Here is a 21,266-nt window from a genome sequence, read left to right as displayed (position 1 = left end):
CCTGTCTGCACGATAAATTCCTTGGAGTAGTCAGGGGCCTTGAGCACGGGGGCTGTGCACATGGCTTCCTTCAGGGAGTCAAAGGCTTTCTGCCAAGCCTCTGTCCAATTCACCAACCTAGGTTGTTTCTTGGAAGTGAGTTCTGTCAAGGGTGACACAATGGTACCCTAGCTCTTGACGAATCTGCGGTAGTATCCGGTGAGGCCTAAAAAGGCTCTCACCTCAGTCTGTGTTGTAGGTGGTTGCCAGGCCTTGATAGTTTCAATCTTGGCCTGGAGTGGCTGCACCTTGCCACCACCTACTAGGTGTCCCAAGTGCACCACGGAACCCTGCCCAATTTGGCACTTACTAGCCTTGATGGTCAGGCCTGCCTGTCGCAGAGCCTGAAGTACCTCCTTGAGGTGGAGCAGGTGTTCCTTCCAGCTGGAACTGTAGACAGCTATGTCGTCCAGGTAGGCTGCACAGTAGGCACCTTGCCAGCTAGGACCCCGTTAACCAACCGTTGGAAGGTAGCGGGGGCATTTTTCAACCCAAATGGCATCACCCGGAACTGGTAATGGGCATCAGGTGTGGAAAATGCTGATCTCTCTTTAGCCCCCTCAGTCAGGGCGGTCTGCCAGTACCCTGAAGTAAGATCAAACGTACTCAGGAACTTGGCAGCGCCTAGTCTGTCAACAAGCTCATCCGCTTGGGGGATGGGGTCAGCATCAGTCCGTGTGACTGAGTTGAGACCCCGGTAGTCCACACAGAACCTGAGTTCTTGCTTTGCACCTGGGGCAGTAGCCTTAGGAACCAACACCACAGGGCTGGCCCAGGGACTACTGGACTACTCAATAACCCCGAAAGCCAACATCTTGGAGAACTCCTCCTTGATGCTGGCCTTCACCTTATCCGATAACCTGTAAATTTTGTTCTTCACAGGGGGACTGTCACCTGTGTCAATGTCATGAACACAGAGGTGGGTCAGTCCAGGAGTAAGGGAGAACAGGGGGGAGAACTGCTCCAACAGCTCATAGCAGTCTCCTCTCTGGTTTAGAGTCAGGGGGTCAGAGAGAATGACACCTCCCACTGACCCATCACCTTCTTGGGCAGAGAGGAGGTCGGGGAGAGGTTCACTCTCCTCTTCCATTCCCTCATCTGTGACCAGAAGCATGTTGACTTCAGACCTCTCAAAATGAGGCTTCAGTCGGTTGACATGGAGCACCCTTAGGGGGTTCCTAGGGGATTGGAGGTCCACGAGGTAAGTGGCCTCCCCTTTCTGCTCCTTCACTTCAAATGGGCCAGACCAGCGGTCCTGCAGAGCTCTAGGCTCTACTGGCTCCATTACCCACACTTTGTCTCCAGGTTCAAACTCTACCAGGGTGGCCTTCTGGTCATACCAGAGTTTCATTACCTCTTGACTGGACTCAAGGTTACTTTTGGCCTCTTTCCAGAAGCGGTTCATCTGGTTGCAGAGGGCCAGCATGTGGCTGACCACTTCTTGAGGGGGTGCCATTGGAGCTTTCTCCAACCCCTCCTTGACAATGCTTAAGGGTCCCCTGACAGGGTACCCATAGAGGAGCTCAAAGGGACTCAACCCTACCCCCTTCTGGGGTACCTCTCTGTAAGCAAAGAGAAGGCATGGTAAGAGGACGTCCCACTTCCGCCTCAGGGAGGCCACCAATCATGCCTTTAAAGGTCTTGTTGAATCTCTCCACAAGACCATTAGATTGGGGGTGATAGGGCGTGGTGAACTTGTAGGTTTCACCACATGCATCGCACATAGACTTCATGTTTGCGGACATGAAGTTAGTGCCTCTGTCAGACACTATCTCCTTTGGGAATCCCACACAGGTAAATATCCCCATCAGAGTTCTGGTCCCCACCAGTGCAGTTACGGTCCTCAGAGGGATTGCCTCTGGGTAACGGGTGGCATGGTCCACCAAAACCAGGATGAACCTGTTGCCTAGGGCAGTTTTGGGGTCCAATGGACCAACAATGTCGATGCCCACCCTTTCAAAGGGGGTGCCAACAACAGGAAGTTGAATCAGAGGGGCCTTAACCCTTTTTCCTATTTTACTACTGGCCTGGCAGGTAGGACAGGATCTACAGAACGTATCTGAGTTTGTCCTCATTCTGGGCCAATAAAAGTGGGTGACAAGCCTAGCAAAGGTCTTGTCTTGCCCCAAATGTCCTGCCAGGGGAATGTCGTGAGCCAGTCCCAGTAGGAAGGTTCGGTAACACTGGGGGACCGCCAGCGCATGCGCTGCCCCAATGGCTGGAACCTTAGGCTCACTGTAGAGGAGATCATTCTCCCAATATATGTGGTGATCGCCAGAGGCTTCACCGGCTGCCTGGGCTGAGGCCTGCTGCCTCAGGCCCTCTAGAGTGGGACATTCTTTCTGCGCCTTGCAGAATTCCTCCCTGGTGGGACCACCCTCAACTTGCCAGCCAGCAAGCTCAGGTAGGTCACCTAGGGCAGCAATGTCTTCCCCAGTTGGCTCGGGGCCTCCTCCTCAGGAACCCCATCAACCACTGCGGGAACTTCTGGGACCGGTTTCCCGCGCCCCTTGCCCCTCCTCTTGGCAGTTGTCTGAGCCATTGTTCCAGGTTCCAGATGCCCTTGACTTCCCTCTCGGTCAGCCATGGACTGTGTGGTCATGCAGACCCACTCAGGCAATCCTAACATTTCCAAGTGAGACCTTAGGTCTACCTCCTCCCAGGTAGTGTGCTCAAGGTCGTTGCCTACAGACAATCTACAGGCATGGCAGGACTCAGCTACTTTCAGAGTACCAGAGACCCCCCCCGCACTGAAAGGGAACCAGAGCTACCGGTAGGTGGCTCTCACGATTGTCGGCGACTATGACCTGGTGGAATGTATTTGGGATGACCTGCTCTGTTGACACCAGCTGACCCTTGACAGTAGTCATGCTGGCTCCTGTGTCATGCAGAGCCTCCACCCTTTGCCCATTAATGGTGAACCACTGTCTATACTTGGAAGTATTGCCAGGCATGTGGGCTTTTGGCACCATCTCTTCATCCCCCAGGGACACTAGTGTTACCGCTGTCTGCACCCCAAAACTGTCTGGGACCATCTCCTCCTGAGCGCTATGCTAGCCAACCCAGGTGTCTGCCCTCCTTGGGGGGGCTGTGCCCTCTTGGGACACTTGAAGTCGCCCTCACACTGCCCATACTTGTTGCACTCTGCACAGTGGGGAACATACCTCCCTGTCTTATGGTCAGTAAAACCTTTCTTTTGAGAATCAGACTGGGACTGGTTACCACTACTCCCTTGGGAACTATTTTGGGGGGCTTTTGAGAACTCCTTGTTTTTAAGTTTTTCTCCCCCCTCTTTCTTCTGATGGGAACCTTCACCACCTTTGTGGGTGTCCTCGCCCAGATACCTTTTTGGACACTCTGGTACTAGTCTAGAGGTCCGCCTCCTCAGCAAGCTTCCTGGGATCAGTCAGCTTACTGTCTACTAGGTGCTGGCGCAACTCTGTAAAACAAATACTGAGCATATGCTCTCTCAGAATCAAATTATACCATCCTGTGTAATCATCTACTTTGCAGCCCGCACCCATCCATTCAGTGCCTTACTGGAAAAGTCAAAGAAAGTCAAAGAAATCTACCCATGTTTGTGTGGATAGTTTGGTGCTGTCCCTAAACCTCTGACGGTATTTCTCAGGGGTCAGTCGAAACTTGGCAAGTAAAATGGCTTTCTGACATGGGTATATGTTTTGATCTGGTTTGTCCAATGTGAGAAGTGTGTCCATCCCCAAAGGTGGCACATAACTCCACATAGCTGTACCCCATTGCCCTTCAGGAACCTCATGAGCCCTTAGTGCAACTTCATAAGCAGCTAACCATTTATCTATGTCATCTCCCACCACAAAACTGGGCACCACATTTTTGGGTATACAAACCTTCTTTTCTCCAGCAGGTCCTGCCTTTATGCTGCCACCATTACTGCTGGATTCAGACTGTCTTGCCTTAAGATCAAGCTCCTTGAGACTCAGTTCATGAGCCAACAAAAGTTTCTTTTCAGCCAAGGCTCTCTCAGCTGCAGCTCTTTCAGCTTCAATCTGTTTGGATGCTCTTTCAGCCTCAGCTTGCTTGGCTTCTCTCTCTGCCCTTCTTTCCTCCTGTTGAGCCTCAATTTTCAGTCTTGCCATTTGCAATTGGAACTCCCTCTCTTCTCTCCTTTCCTCTGCGGTCAGGCCTTGCTCAGAGACACTGCTCCCTGGTCTGGAAGGGGGCACAATTGCAGTGGTAACATCACCCACTGGTGGCAAGAAATCCTCTGAGGTGCCATTTTCTGGCTCCTCTTCCTCATCATCCTCCTCTAAATGGGCTTCTGCCCAGGCCCTCAGCGCCACTTGAAAGTCCTCCTTTCTGGAGTCCCCTTGGGTGGGTACACTCATCTCCCTGCAGAACCTTTTTAGCTATTTGACAGTATATGTCTCACCAGGGCTAGGTCAAAATCTCCTGTTTGAGACCCAGCCAGAGACGTGATGAGTGAGGATTTAGGTTTAGAAAATTGTCAGGAAAAACAAATTTGCAAAAGAGATAAAAATCAAGTTGACCTTCAACTGTGGGTAGGTAGTGAAATACTTAGCTACTGTATGTCACTGCACAAATACAGGTCCTATCCTCACCGCTGATCACCAATGTTAGAAATTGGGTCTTTGGTTGGCAGTCAGGTTACCCCCTGTCCAAGCAAGGACCCTCACTCTAGTCAGGGTAAGTCACACACAATCCAAATTATCCTGTGCCCACCCTCTGGTAGCTTGACACTGAGCAGGCAGGCTTAACTTGGAAGGCAATGTGTAAAGTATTTGTGCAATAAATCATACAATAACACAATATAACGCCACAAAAACACACTACACAGTGTTCAGAAAAATATATAATATTTATCTGGGTATTTGCAGGTCAAAACGATAAAAGATGCAATAAGAAATTGTAGAGATATCACTGAAAAGTGATATGAAGTGTCTTAAGTCTTTAAAAAGCAAACAAAGTCTCTTTCAAGCACAAAGTACCTGGTTTGGAGTGAAAAAATGTCTGCAAAGGGCCGCAGAGGAGGAGATGCGTGGAAAAATGGTGTGTGAGTCGATTTCGCCCCTTCACACACGGACTTGCGTTGTTATTTTTCATGCGGGGAAGACGGTGCGTCGATTTCCGGTGCGCGGACAGTCTCCTCTGTGGGTCGCGGGGTTTTCAGACCCCGGTCTGTGCGTGGATTCCTGGGCTTGTTGTCCGGCTGCGCGTCGTTCCGGTGGGCTGTGCGTGGAATTTTCTCCCTCACGCCAGGCGTCGCGTCGATTTCCTCTCTGGAAGTCGGGTGGCGTTGTCCAGGCGGGCCGTGCGTCAAAGTTTCGGTCGCACCGCAGCCGTCGCGTCGATCTTTTCCTTGCGGGATCGAGCGGCGTCTTTCCAGATCTGCGTGCAGTGATTTTTTCCCCGCGGAACAAGCTGTGCGTCGAATTTTTCAGCGCACAAGGAGTCCAGTTGAAAGATAGAAGTCTTTTTGGTCCTGAGACTTCAGGGAACAGGAGTCATGCTCTATCCAAGCCCTTGGAGAGCACTTCTGCAGCAACGCAAGAGTTCAGCAAGGCAGCAGGGCAACAGCAAGGCAGCAGTCCTTTGTAGAAAGCAGTCAGGTGAGTCCGTTAGGCAGTCGGGTGAGTCCTTTAGGCAGTCAGGCAGTTCTTCTTGGCAGGATGCAGGTTCTGGTTCAGGTTTCTTCTCCAGCAAGTGTCTGAGGTGGTAGGGCAGAGGCCCTGTTTTATACCCAAATGTGCCTTTTAAGTGGGGGAGACTTCAAAGAGTGGCTAAGAAGTGCACCAGGTCCCCTTTCAGTTCAATCCTGTCTGCCAGGGTCCCAGTAGGGGGTGTGGCAGTCCTTTGTGTGAGAGCAGGCCCTCCACCCTCCCAGCCCAGGAAGACCCATTCAAAATGCAGATGTATGCAAGTGAGGCCAAGTACCCTGTGTTTGGGGTGTGTCTGAGTGAATGCACAAGGAGCTGTCAACTAAACCCAGCCAGACGTGGATTGTAAGGCACAGAAAGATTTAAGTGCAAAGAAATGCTCACTTTCTAAAAGTGGCATTTCTAGAATAGTAATATTAAATCCAACTTCACCAGTCAGCAGTATTTTGTATTACCATTCTGGCCATACTAAATATGACCTTCCTACTCCTTTCAGATCAGCAGCTACCACTTCAATAATGTATGAGGGCAGCCCCAATGTTAGCCTATGAAGGGAGCAGGCCTCACAGTAGTGTAAAAACAAATTTAGGAGTTTAACACTACCAGGACATGTAAACTGCACAGGTACATGTCCTGCCTTTTACACACACAGCACCCTGCATTAGGGGGTACCTAGGGCACACATTAAGGGTGACTTATATGTAGAAAAAGGGGAGTTTTAGGCTTGGTAAGTACTTTTAAATGCCAAGTCGAAGTGGCAGTGAAACTGCACACACAGGCCTTGCAATGGCAGGCCTGAGACAAGGTAAAGGGGCTACTTGAGTGGGTGGCACAACCAGTGCTGCAGGCCCAGTAATAGCATTTAATCTACAGGCCCTAGGCACATACAGTGCACTTTACTAGGGACTTATAAGTAAATTAAATAGTCCAATTGGGTGTGATCCAAGGTTACCACGTTTAAAGAGAGAGAGCATATGCACTTTAGCACTGGTTAGCAGTGGTAAAGTGCGCAGAGTCTAAAAGCCAGCAAAAACAGTGTCCAAAAAGTGGAGGGAGGCAGGCAAAAAGTTAGGGGTGACCACACTAAGGCTGTCAGGTCTAACACATGGTTAGATGTTTTTCCAAATTTGTGTGCCTAAGTTGTTTTGCATGAAGTCCAAACATGCTATGCTAATCTATGCTAATCTGATGTTAGTTAGGGTTCTCACTGATGAAGTTCGCTACATGTCATAACAGTTGGTGTCTCTACCTTGCTGAATCTAAATGTATGTTATATTGTTTGCGCAGTTATTCTTGCTATTAATTTGTACTGTAACTTTAGAATGTGTAGTACCTCAAGCTTTGTTTAGATTACGATTCTTTCGCCGCTTTGGTCAGCCAGTATTGTTTCTGTATGTTTATCGTTTGATTTTGGGACTAAGTTACGTGACATTAGCATTGTTAATACAGGGACCAACATTCTAACTTTTACATAAAGGTGTTGTTACCATTACTGCAAGGTCATGGTGAGTGGAAATTACTGACTCCTATTGATTATTGATGACATTGTTATGGTTATTGATTTGTATTGGTACGGGGCTACATGGTGGGAAAAACTCGAAGTGCAGTCAAAAGGTCCATCAGCCTATTTGTGTCTCCCTTTTAAGTATACTTATTAAGGCTTGACATGCTAATACAGGTATTTTGCAGGGGTGCCCCCTTAAGTTTCGTTACGCCACTAGTATTGATGACTTCAGTGGGGAAGAAAGGACACAAACGAAGCCAGTAGATTTTGGCCTACCTGATCATAAACCAGGAACTTATCAGGTTAGATGTTACTGCAGAAGCATTATCAGAGTTCATCAACTGTGCACCGGAAGAGGCCTCACCACACTGAGCAGACCCACACTTAAACCAGCACTCCAGGCTTTAAGCTCTGTGCTTGGTGCAGCTTCATCTCAGAATGGGGGAAATCCGCCACTGAAAAAGGAGTTTTGAAGAAAATTGGTATGTGTCAAATAAAAGTAAAAAAAAAAAAAAAAAAAAAAATTCAGGGCCTCTCGTCGTAAGATTAGGGCAGCTAGCCAGCTTAGGTTTAATTCTTTTCAGTAATACACTGCTCTACACAGGCCAGCCAGGCACTTCTGGGCATGATGAGCAAATGTACAGTCTAGTTAGAGGAAGTCCGAATTTGATTATTGTTTATGTTCTAATTTCTTTATATTTGTCATTTTAGCCCACTTGGGCATGATTGCTCACTAAGGTGGCATTATGTGATGTGACTATGGGTGCATGAATTAATAGGATGCGATGTAATTTTGCATATGATGAAATGTATTTTACTATGCATATGGCTGTGCTGCATTTATGTGTTGTACTGAGAATAGGGGTCTGGAACAGCATGCAACATCAGTGGAATCGTTAGCTGACAGAGTGGATACATGGGGGGTCATTCTGACCCTGGCGGTAATTACCGCCATGGCGGAGGTTGGCGGTAGTACCGCCAACAGGCTGGCGGTGCTCCGCCGGACATTCTGACCGCGGCGGTACAGCCGCGGCCAGAAGCGGAAAGCCGGCGGTGTACCGCCGACTTTCCGCTGCCCATGGGAATCCGCCATGGCGGCGCAGCTTGCTGCGCCGCCATGGGGATTCTGACAGCCCATACCGCCATCCTGTTCCTGGCGGTTCACCCGCCAGGAACAGGATGGCGGTATGGGGTGTCGTGGGGCCCCTGGGGGCCCCTGCAGTGCCCATGCCAATGGCATGGGCACTGCAGGGGCCCCCGTAAGAGGGCCCCACAAAGAATTTCAGTGTCTGCTTTGCAGACACTGAAATTCGCGACGGGTGCAACTGCACCCGTCGCACCTTCCCACTCCGCCGGCTCCATTCTGAGCCGGCTTCCTCGTGGGAAGGGTGTTTCCCGCTGGGCTGGCGGGCGGACTTTCGGCGGTCGCCCGCCAGCCCAGTGGGAAAGCCAGAATGACCGCCGCGGTCTTTCGGCGGGAACCGCTTGGCGGGCGGCGACCGCCGTCCGCCGCGGTCAGAATCACCCCCATAGTATTGAAAATCAGGATTTTTAAGGTTACTTAATCGTTATAACATTAGCGAAAATCATTTCCCGATGGCATAGGCATTTAGTCCCTCATTATGAGATTGGCGGTCCAAGGACTGCCACGGTGGAGGCTTATTGGCATTGACTTGAGCTAGAGCCCTGTTTATTATTAGGAAAGGAGGAAGCGCATAATTTATGGATAGAGACCAGTCCTGAAAAAAAGCCTCTGAAGCTAAGGCTAAGGGACCTAGGCGCCAACTGAAAAATTGGGCAAGTTGATAATTCAGTCTGGACGCAAAGAGATCTATCTGGAAAGGACCCTATTTCTGAAATAGAGAATTCAACACTGAATGGTGATGTTTCCAAACGCTGGAGTCGCAAAGGTGTCTGGAAAAACCAGTCTGCTGAGTTGAGATTTCCTGGCAAGTGTCCTGTGTGTAAAGAAATGTTGTTTAGAAGGCAGAATTCCAAAAAATGCTTTTGCTAGTTCTGCTAAAGATTTTGATTTTGTACTGCCTAGATGATTGGTGTAATGGATGGCAGAGATGTTGTCCATCTGAAGAAGAATGGAGCAACAAACCCTGTTCTTTGCTAGGCTTTTGATTGAATAGGAGCCGGCAAACATCTGTAAATAATTAATGTACAATTTGGACTCCTTTAGAGACCATGGGGGTCATTCTTACTTTGGTGGGCGGCGGAGGCCGCCCGCCAAAGTAACCCCGTCAGAACACCGCACCGCGGTCGAAAGACCGCTGGGGTGATTCTGAGATTTGCCCTGGGCTGGCGGGCGGCCGCCAAAAGGCCGCCCGCCAGCCCAGGGCAAATCAACCTTCCCACGAGGACGCCGGCTCAGAATTGAGCCGGCGTAGTGGGAAGGTGCGACGGGTGCAGTGGCACCTGTCGCGTATTTCAGTGTCTGCATAGCAGACACTGAAATACTTTGCGGGCCCTCTTACGGGGGCCCCTGCAGTGCCCATGCCATTGGCATGGGCACTGCAGGGGCCCCCAGGGGCCCCGCGGCACCCCCTACCGCCATCCTGTTCATGGCGGGTTTCCCGCCATGAACAGGATGGCGGTAGGGGGTGTCTGAATCCCCATGGCGGCGGAGCGCGCTCCGCCGCCATGGAGGATTCAGAAGGGCAGCGGTAAACCGGCGGGTGACCGCCGGTTTACCCTTTCTGACCGCGGCTGAACCGCCGCGGTCAGAATGCCCTTCGGAGCACCGCCGGTCTGTCGGCGGTGCTCCCGTGGCCGGTGACCCTGGCGGTCACCGGCCGCCAGGGTCAGAATCAGGCCCCATGTACCCCAAGTTGAGATTGGTCCTCATCGGGCGCCCCATCCTGTTCTGCTTGCATCTGATTCTAATACAAGATCAGGGGCTGATGCAAAAATAGTCTTGCCATTCCAAGCGTCTAAATGGGCTATCCACCACTGAAGTTCTAGACGGGATTCTTGGTCTAGAGAGATGGTGTTGGAATAAGAGAGGCCTTTTTGTAAATTATGAACTTTCAACCTTTGGAGAGCGCGATAATGTAAAGGGTCTGGAAAGATGGCCTGAATGGAAGAGGAAAGAAGACCCACAATTCTCACTAGAATTCTGAGGGAAATTACTGAGCTGCAAAGGGTCTGTAAAATCTCAGATTTTATTGCCTTTACTTTTGCAGAGGGAAGATGAAGAGAATGGCTTTAGATGAGTTTGTTAAGAAACCTAAAAACTCTGTTTGTTTTGAGAGGGTTAACAGAGATTTTTTATGAATTCATGGGAAAGCCTAGATCTGACAAGAGGGAACATGTCAGTTTGACCTAAATCTGTAACGAGAGAAGACTTTGGTCCATAAGAAGAATAGATGGTCAGTCTGACTCCTTGGGCCCTGAGAAAGGCCACAATTGGTTTTATAAGTTTGGTAAAGCACCAAGGTGCTGAAAAGAGACCAAAAAGCAGAGAAGAAAAATGATAGTTTTTGTCCCAACCATTGGAATTGGAGATAGTTTCTGTAGTCTGATGAAAGGGGACCGTAAGGTGAGCATCCTGTAATTCGAAATCAACCATCTAGTCGAGCTGGAGTAAGGAATCTCTGAGATCGCTTCTGTTTTGAAGTGCTGGTATATGATAAACTGATTGAATAGTTTGAGGTTGATGACTGGTTTCATGTGTTTGTTCTTCTTTTGAACAAGAAAAAGGGAACTGAAGAAACCTGAAGGGTATGATGGAGAAGTATGTATTGCTTGATTGTGTAGTAGGGATTGGATCTCTACAGATATGAGGTTGGACATTTCGGAAGAGAAATGTGGAAGGCATGGAAACACAGCCTAGAAAGGCCTGTGCCTGCTTACCAACCCTTGCTGACACTGCATTGCAGTAAGGACTTAGGCCCTCTGCCTCCACTCTTGCTGCGGCCTCTGGCGGAGTTTTTCTGTTTAGTATACAGCATGAGCACCTGCAAGGGGGCTGCCCTCCCAGATATTTTTTCAAGGGCGTGATAATTTACAGGTGCTCTCACCCCATCAACAATGAATCTTTTAAAGATCACAAAAATCCCCTTAACCTGGCCTCTGAGGAAGAATGGCCATCTCAATGCCACCTTCCTGCAGGGCTGGACAAGCTCCTTTTCCAGGTGATTGCCAAGGCACTGCCACCACTGCAGGAAAGCGTGGACAAAATTATGTCCCAGGTTTCCACCGACCAGGGGCTCCTGGGGGACACAGGGGCAGGTACTAGCGGCTCTTCCGCTGTAGTCTCTTCGAGGACCTTGAAACATGATGTGGGACACCTGGAACGCTTCAATCGCTTGAGAGAAGCCTTCCGTACGAGTGTGCACATGTTAAGGAATGTCCCCTGCCAAGAGGGTGTTCTACCCGGAGAGCTTGGCAACGATGTTGCACTGGATTTCAACCCTGATCCAAGGTCTTCCCAAATTGGGGGGAGGTGACACCAATGATGATGGTTCATCGGATGATGGGTGCGACTCGAGCAGACCCTGGCATCTGGGGTTGACTGCCTAAGGTTCTTTGGAAGGGGAACACACTGGCAATGACATGTTCAACCCAGAGGATATATACCACCCAGGGTCTTCTGAATCGGTCCCTGACCAGAAAGTGGCAGAGTATGTGTCGAGTAAGATACGTCACCCCTTGGATAAAGAGGTGCGTGCTCACCTGCGGGCAGAGTGTACTAGGCCAGCCCTAGAGGGCAAGGTTGCGGCCACCCCTAACGTTGGCCCAAAACTCTGCACCTTCTTTTCCAAATACACAAAAGATCCCAAGAAAGGGATTGACCACTCCTGGTGCACATACAAGGACAAGCTTGTAGATGTCTTAGGCCCCCTGACCAAGATAATTAAATTGGCTGAGCAATCAAAGCAGTCAGGCTCTCCCTTACCCACTGACATCGTGGCGGGCTGGGCATAGCAGGCGGTATGCCTTCTTGGCAATGCCAACTGTGCCCTCTTAGCAAAGAGGAGATGCTCCCTCCTGATACAGATTGATCCCAAACTTGGAGAGTTGTCATCATCAGAGGTAGTACCAGTAGCACAAGGCAACCTTTTTGGGGAACCTTTCGTAAAGGAACTTGAGAAGTTTGTGTCTACCTTCTTGGTGCTGGACAAGGCATAATCGTTCATCAAGAAAATCTTTCTGGGGAAGGTTTTCTATGAGGCCGGAAGAAGCAGGGGTCGCTCCTGTGGCCGCCCCTCCAATCAGGCCCCTCCAGTGAGCAGACCCGTAGAAACAATGGGTGGAATGACGGCCGGCTGGGCACTTTCATCCCCAACCAGGAAGGCAGAAAGGGAAAGTCCAACCACGCTACCAGAGGAGGAGCTAACGCCCCAGGTGGCATTAATGGTAAGCAGTACCCTTTTTTCCCCCTCTAAGACTAGGAGGAAGGCTAAGGTTATTCTCTCACAAATTGGCTAAAATCACTTCGGACCCTTGGGTACTGGAGACAGTAGAAGGCTTTCACATAGAGTTCTACGGAACTTCAGTTCAAAAGGTGAGACAACATCCACTGCAATTTTCACAGCAGGAATCAGAGCTGATCGACACAGAGGTTCAGGAAGTGCTTTCCAAGGCAGCTATGAGGAGAACAATCCTCCACCAAATGGGGTTCCTCAGCAACCTTTTCCTAGTGGAAAAGAAAGACAAGGGATTCTGACCGTTGATAAATGTACGAGAATTCAACAAGTGGTTGGTTTACTGCCATTTCAAGATGGAGAGCATTCACCTCCTGAGAGACCACCTCCTTCTGGACAATTGGTTTGTTCACCTAGATCTCAAGAAAGCCTACTTGATGATCCCCATCTTCCCGCCTCATTGTCACTTTCTGCAATTCAAATGGAGAAATCAGGTCTTCTAGTTCCAGTATCTACCGTTCAGCCTCTCATTGGCTCCATTGTGCTTCACGAAGCTCCTGAAACTGGTTGTTGAGAAATTGCAGACGCAGGACGTCAGATTGACTATATACCTTGATAATATCCTGCTGATGGATCAGTGTAGCAACCAACTGATGGCTCACTTGAACATTACTATTGCGCTCCTGCATGATCTCGGTTTTGTTATCAATGAAAAGAAGTCAGAACTGGTTCCGCCTGAGACCATAACTTTCCTGGGCTTCCTAAAAGACACTACTTTGGCTATGTTGAAGCTTCTGGAACAGAAGATTGCCAAGATTAAGGTGGAGCTACTCAAAGTCCTCAGGAGGGACCGGATCTCTCTCAGACAGCTAGCAAGGATATTTGGTTTGTTGTCTTCTTTGATCCAGGCTATCTTTTCAGGGCCCCTGCACTACAGGGCCCTACAGAGGCTGAAAGTGTCTTATCTGCAGAGGAGCCTCACTTACTCGGAGCTAGTGTCTGTCACCAGAAGCCAGAACAGAGATTCAATGGTGGATAGACCACATGGAGGGATGGAACGGGCGAGCGATCTTCAGCTCCCTACCGGACCTGATAATTGAGTCGGATGCCAGCCAGCTGGGCTGGGGTGCCAGATGTGGTGAGCTCTCCATGGGAGGTCAGTGGATACAGGAGGAGTTGAGCATGCACATCAACTGCCTGGAACTTCTTGTGGGTTATTTTGCGATCCGGTCTCTTACACAGGACAAGGTCTCATGCTGTGTTCTCCTGAGGATGGACAATATGACAGCTGTCCAATATATCAACAGATTGGGAGGTACCCATTTCAAAGCCCTATCGGGACTAGCCAAGGACCTTTGGCACAACTGTCTCCAGTGACAGATCTCAGTGATGGAGTAATACCTACAGGGTTCACAGAACAAGGTAGCAGACTGGAATTCCAGACATCTCAAGGATTCCAGCGACTTGCAACTGGATCGGCCGCTCTTCCAAGCCCTGGTGGAATGGTGGGGCCCTTGCAATGTGGACCTCTTCGCCTCCAGACTGAACGCTAAGCTTCCCAGGTATTTCAGCTGGAGAACAGACCCGGGAGCAGCGAGAGTGGATGCCTTCCTCCAGGATTGGACATTGAGAAAGTCCTACTTGTTTCCTCCCTTTCTTCTGATTCCCAGAGTGTCTGCTCAGGTCCAGAGATAGAAAGTGTCTTAGAGATCTCAAGCATGGTTCCCCACACTTCTAGAGTTGTCATGGATGGAACTGCTGAGACTGCTGTCGTCACAAGGAATTCTCTGGGATCCCTTTGGACGCCCTCATCATCTGGTGACTCAAGGCCACTTAAATCTGATGGCTTGGAGGATTTCAGTCAACGTTGGCAGGACATCAGACTTTTGGAGGAAGCTGACAGACTCACGAGGCAGGCATGGGCACCGGGCACAACCAAAAGATATAAATCGGCCAGAAACCAATGGTCTAGTTGGTGTATGGATCCTGTGGGGCCATATTTATACACATAATCAGTTTTCTTGCACACCTCTACAAATTGGGTCTGGCATACTACACAGTGAATTCTTCCAGGTGGCTATCTCAGCAGGACACCTTCCCATCAATAATATCCCTGAGGGAGAACATCCTTGGGTATGTAGACTAATTAAAGGTATCAGAATGTCTAGGCCCCCGGAACCCAGATACACTCTGGCCTATGGGATGTGAATAGAGTCCTTCAGCTCCTTTCGGAAGGACAGGAAAACCAATACTTATCTAGGAAGGAGATATCAGCCAAATTGGCCATAATTTTATGCCTCATATCCTGCAAGAAAGTCTTGGATGTTAGGGCGCTGGCCATCATGGCAAAAGTATTTACCCCGTAAGGGGTTACTTGTACTATATCCAGGTGGACCAAAATGAACCAAAACAAATACCAGGTCAGTTATCCTATCCTATCCTATGTTTGAGAGTTATCCTAAGCTCTGTGTGGTAGGATGTCTTAAGGCGCACGAGGAAAGGACGGCAGAATTAAGACCACCAGGTGAGAAACAACTGTTGATTGCCATCAAGAAACCATACAAGGCAGTTTCTTTCCCATCTATTGTTAAGTGGGTAAGTTGGATCATGACAGGGACTGGCATTGATGTTTGCCTTTTTGATGTGCATTCTACCAGGAGTGCCATGGCTTCTAAGGCGATCCATGCGGGTGGCAGGTTGGAAGACATTATGAATGCGGTGGATTACTCATCAGAATCCACCTTCAGAAAATTCTATTTCAAGCCTATTCATGAAGCCGCATCGCTGGCATTGAGTAAGTTTTGAACATGCATAATCCTCGCCTCTGGTCCTGGCCTAGAATGAAAAAATTCCTAGCTAGCATAAAGGAAAGTTTAAATGCTGTTAGGGACATGGAGGGTAGGACTATCCCACCCTCAGCACATTGCATTATGATCCATCCCTATTTTCTGACCTACGTGAACGCTAAGGCACTTTTGATGATGATTATTAAAGGAGTACTTTAAAATTACAAGTAATATTTGTTTCACAACCTCTTGTTTAAGCAATAATATTTATCAGATGGTTAACCTTTATTTTCTGAATAACAAGTGAGTTGCCTAGATTAGTTTTCTCCTTATACGTATCGCTCAAGAGGATAATGTTGCTGAGCTTTGTCCTTGGTAATTACCAAGATCGTGTCCTGATTTCATTTGGTGATGTATGATGGTGCTTAATATTTTTGTCTCCCTTCTAGGATCTGACTCCAAGATGGATTGAGGCTGCTTAAACTGAACTTTGTACAGTGAAGAAGAGGAAGGACTGGACGTAACAGGCATTTATATGGACATTTGGACAGCGTTATCATTGGTTTATGGTTACCATGGAGAGTTTCACTTGGAATCATGGGATATGTAGTGTTTACAGTATTTTTTTGTTTGAACTTGTTGCACCATTAAAAGTGAAGAAAGAAATGTATAATTCTATTTCAGGACCGGATGCTCCGATTATGCCGTCTCCTTCTTTACTAAACTCCAAACAGCAGCCAATCATTTTACAAGAAAAATATAAACTACATGTCCCATGAGGCATAAGCCCAACATCACGTGGCCCAATCACCACCCATACCCTTTGTCCAAAAATGTCATGACCCTTAACGTCACTTCCTCTTTCTTTGCTGCTCCGCAGCAGATAAGTGACGCTTATATTTATTCCTCGTTAATTGTATATCTTTAATGTTGTTAATGTTATTGTAGTACTGTATATTTATAACATATTTATAACTCCGGGTAGCGACGCGATTTCGCTTGCGATAACCCGTTTATTTTTCCCCTTTCATGTGCGCGGCTTCTGCCGACCTGTTTTCTGACGCCCTGTGGAGCGGGAGCTGGAGCAACTACATGCCTGTGTAGTCCCCTTTCCCTGGCAACGCTCGTGCTTTGCGTGTGCGTTTTTCAAGCCGATCTCATCACTTTGATGAGTCGGCTTGGATTCTCGAACACGCGGAGCGCCTGCCAGCTGGATTCCTCCTGCCCAAAACCTTTCTCTGCTCCCTGACGCCAAGTTCAACTAGAACTGGGTTGTAAAATATAAAAAGGCATTGCCTAGAGTGTAATTTACAGGCAGCTCCCTCCACCTTATAATAGGGCCAATTAGCCTGTCTGGGGCTCCCACTCCCACTATTGCTTTTTCAAAAAATTTCAACTATGGCTCAATGGAGTGAAAATAAAACTGGATTTTATCCTGATGATTTGGGCAACCAACTAGAGGTAAACCTAGTGGAAGCCCTTGATAACAGAGTACAACAATCTGTTAATGACGCCCTGGTGAAAGCTTTGGGACCCTTTTCAGGGAAATTATTTGATTTCGCCAAATCCCAGGGTTGGCATAGCGAACCTCAATCCTCTTCTCAGGAGAAGAAATCTAAGTGTAAAGCAAAAACCAGAAACTTAGAGGAGGTTGATAACACGATCACGGTTGTTCATGCTGACGCATTTAACAAATTATTTAAAAAACATTCCACTGAACATAACTATAGTAATTCTAAAGACCTAGACTCTTCTCAATCCTCTTCAGATTCCAACTCTGACTCCAGCGATTCTGACGCTTCGGACCCCCCTATCCCCAGCAAAAAACCTAGGAAAGAACCAGCCTCATCTAAGACCCTAAATTTCGACCCCACCCAGATCATGCACCCTAGGAGCCTCCAACTGGACCCCATCTCCTGAAGTAGCTCAATACATACATGACAATGTCAGAAGAAGCTTTGACAAGGAGGTCCGCTCACGCCTTCGGGCTGAATGCCCTAGACCTGATGTAGATGAAAAGGTTACAGACACTCCAGACATTGACCCCACTATGGTCACATTCATGAGGAAATTTGGCAAAGACCCCAAAAAGGGTTTAGACAGATCATGGCGGATCTGCCAAGATAAGCTTCTGGATGTCACGGGTCCCTTGACAAAAATCCTCGACATGGCCTACCTTGCCAAACAATCGAATACGCCCGTGGATACTGATGTCCTGATTGGCTGGGCCCAGGGATCACTTTGCCTACTTGGCAACGCAAACTGTGCGGTCTCGTCGGAATGCCGCAAATCTATTCTTATGAGAATCGATCCCAAGTTAACAGACCTAGCAACCTCCGAAGCTGGCCCATCGGCTGATGGCCTCCTTTTTGGCTCATCCTTTATAAAGGACCCAGCAAAATTTTGCGCTACTTTCTCTTCCCTAGATAAGGCGCACTTATCGCTTAAGAAAGTCTTCAAGAGAAACCTTTTTGCCAGGGCCGGCCGAGGATCCTTCCAAAGCTCTCAATACTCCTATACGAGAGGGAGAAACAACTGGTACTCCGACCAATCGGACACCACCTTCTAACCCACTCGCAACCGAGGCGGACGCCCCAGAAACAGACGAGGACCCCGCAGGGGTCAGCAGGGACCGATCCAAGAATCCAGTTATTCAGGTGAGCATTATTCCTTATTCTCAAGTACAGCTTGGGGGCAGAGTGGGCTTATTCCTAGAAAATTGGAAAAGAATTTCAGGAGACCCCTGGGTTCTACAGACAGTTACTGGGTTTCACCTAGAGTTTATAGGAACTCTGGTTCAAACTTCCCCTCCAACACAAATGTATTTTTCCCTTGCAGATCAGACTTTTATAGACTCAGAGGTACAGGACCTCTTACACAAAGGAGCGGTGAGTTTTTCTTCCCCTCACCCAACAGGCTTCTTAAGCCCTATCTTTGTTGTGGACAAAAAGGGAGGAGGTCACCGTCTAGTTCTAAATCTCAAAGAATTCAATTACTGGATCTTGTACAGACACTTCAAGATGGAGGGTATCCACTTGTTATGAGACATTCTTCTAGAGGGAGATTGGATGGTGCGTCTCGACCTCAAAGACGCTTACCTGTCAATCCCCATCTATCACCCTCACAGGAGATTCCTACAATTCCTCCGGAAGGGACACTGTCTGGAATTCAATGCCCTTCCCTTCGGCCTCTCATCGGCCCCGTGGTGCTTCACGAAATTATTGAGGCCCGTGATAGAACGGCTGAGATCCAAGGGAGTCAGACTCCTAGTATACCTCGACGACATCCTTCTGATGGCTCAGAACCCCCAGACACTCCTAATTCATCTGGAATGGACAATCAATCTTCTGCAGGAATTAGGTTTCCTTCTCAATGTGCAGAAGTCATTATTGACTCCCTCTCAAGTGATAGACTTTTTGGGATTCAGGATAGATTCCATCCTCTCCCTTCTTATTCTCCCACCTCAGAAAATTTGAGGCATCAAGAGAGAACTGAGGACGGCTTTAGCCAACCAGATAATTTCATTGAGGAACATTGCCATAATAGTGGGTCTGCTGGCCTCTTCGATTCAGGCAATCTTCCCGGCCCCCCTTCACTACCGTGCCCTTCAGAGACTCAAAATCAGACTCCTTCAACAGGGTCTCAGCTACTCAGAAATGATTCCCCTGACCGACGAAGAGAAAACAGAACTTCATTGGTGGCTCCAACACATGGAAGCTTGGAACGGCAGAGCAATTTTTGGCTCTCACCCAGAAATTGTGATAGAGTCCGATGCCAGCCGTTGGGGATGGGGAGCCCGCTGCGGCTCAATAGTAACTGGAGGCCGGTGGTCGACCTGGGAACAGACCCTTCATATCAACTGTCTGGAACTCCTAGCTGGATCTTTTGCCATCAGGAGCCTTTCTCCTCAAAAGACGGACTGCTGCATCCTGCTCCGAATGGACAACATATCGGCAGTGCGGTATGTCAACAATCTGGGGGGCACGAAATCCAGGATACTGGCTGAAATTGCCAAGGAATTCTGGCACTATTGCCTCAGCCATCGCCTGACCATCATGGTGGAATATCTCCCAGGGGACCAGAATACAATAGCGGACTGGAACTCCAGGTACCTGACAGACTTCAGCGACTGGAGACTAGATCCGATAATTTTTCAACAGATATCCAAAGTTTGGGGCCCATGCGAAGTGGATTTATTCGCTTCCCGCCTCAATACTCAGATACCTTATTTCTTCAGTTGGCGCCCAGACCCTCTAGCCCAGGCGACCGATGCTTTTCTCCAAGATTGGTCGAAGTTTTGGGGATATGCTTTTCCACCGTTCCTAATGATTCCCAGAGTACTGTCTCAAATAAGACGGCAGAAAGCGGAGATCAAATTAGTGACCCCTTGCTGGAGAGCTCAACCTTGGTTCCCACTTGCCCTTAAATTAGCCTGCGCCCTACCACTACTCATTCCTCCTCGCCCGAATCTCTTTTTGAACCCAGAGAATCATCAACATCCAATGATTGTTTCACTGAAACTAACATTGATGGCTTGCAAGGTTTCAGGGCAAGATGGAACACCCCAGGAATTTTGCAACAGGCTGCGACATTCATCAAACAAGCCAGGGCATCAGATACCCACAAAAGATACTCATCTGCATGGCGAAGATGGACTAGTTGGTGTGATAGACGGGATACCAATCATGTGGAATCAAATATTGAAATGATTGTTAATTTTCTAGCTGAACTAGCTGGCTCAGGCCTAGCCTATAGAACAGTCAACAACTTTAGACCAGCCATTTCAGCTGGCCATATTCACTTAGATTGGAAACCGGTCGGTGAACATCCTTTAGTATGTAAATTACTTAGAGGTATTCGATTATCCAATCCTCCTCAAACTAAATACTCCATCCTGTGGGATGTCAATATTGTACTGAGATTTCTGGAATCCTGGCCGGACAATGGTTCCCTTTCCCGTAAACAAATTTCATCCAAACTGACAATGTTATTATGCCTCATTTCTTGCAAACGTGTATCAGACGTCAGAGCCCTGGATTTAGCAGGTAGAGTGTATTCACCCGAAGGGGTTACTTTTAACATTTCCAAACGGACAAAGACTAATTGCAGGTCAGTATCTTACCCAGCATTTTCAGACAACCCAAAGCTTTGTGTGGTTCAATGTTTGAGAGAATATGAACTGGTTACAGAACCTCTTAGACAGGATACCTCTGGTCAGCTAATCATTGCTTTACAAAAACCTTTTAAACCGGTCTCATCGGCCACCTTGTCTCGATGGGTTAAATGGCTAATGAATGAAGCAGGCATAGATATTAATGTATTCGGAGCTCATTCAGTGAGAGGCGCAATGGCGTCTAAGACATATGCCCTAGGCTCTCGTCTAGAGGACATTATGAAAGCGGCCGACTGGTCATCTGAATCCACATTTAGAAAATTCTATCAAAAACCTGTTTTAGATATTGCTTCTGTGGTTATTAATCAGCTTTAAACGAGCATAATGGGAGCCTCCGGTCCTGAATTAGAATAAAACAAATTCTAGCTTACGCGTCAAGAATTTTCAATTCTATTAAGGAGACGGAGGCGAGGATTATCCATCCCTAAGAAACAATGTTGTTAACATCAAATTATTGTAATTATGTTTTGATTGTATAATAGACATTATTTCTTCCCACCCAGAATTGTTATTATCATTGAAAGAGTATTTTCCCTACACTACTACGGGATATTACCTTATATATATTGTTTCCTTAGGTTCTGATCAGAAGAATTCTTGAGGTCGCATCTTCCCTAATCTGAGGGCGTTGTTCACAGACCTGTTTCTTCAGGCCAATCAAGAAGTTTGGTTTCAAGAGGACTTCGGATCGCACCAAGTTTGCAGTTTGAAAAGTTTTTATTTTGACTACTTGTG

Source organism: Pleurodeles waltl, chromosome 3_2 (assembly GCF_031143425.1).
Source record: "Pleurodeles waltl isolate 20211129_DDA chromosome 3_2, aPleWal1.hap1.20221129, whole genome shotgun sequence".
NCBI lineage: Eukaryota > Metazoa > Chordata > Amphibia > Caudata > Salamandridae > Pleurodeles > Pleurodeles waltl.
The sequence above is the reverse complement of the archived record's forward strand: the minus strand, read 5'-3'. Positions refer to the sequence as shown.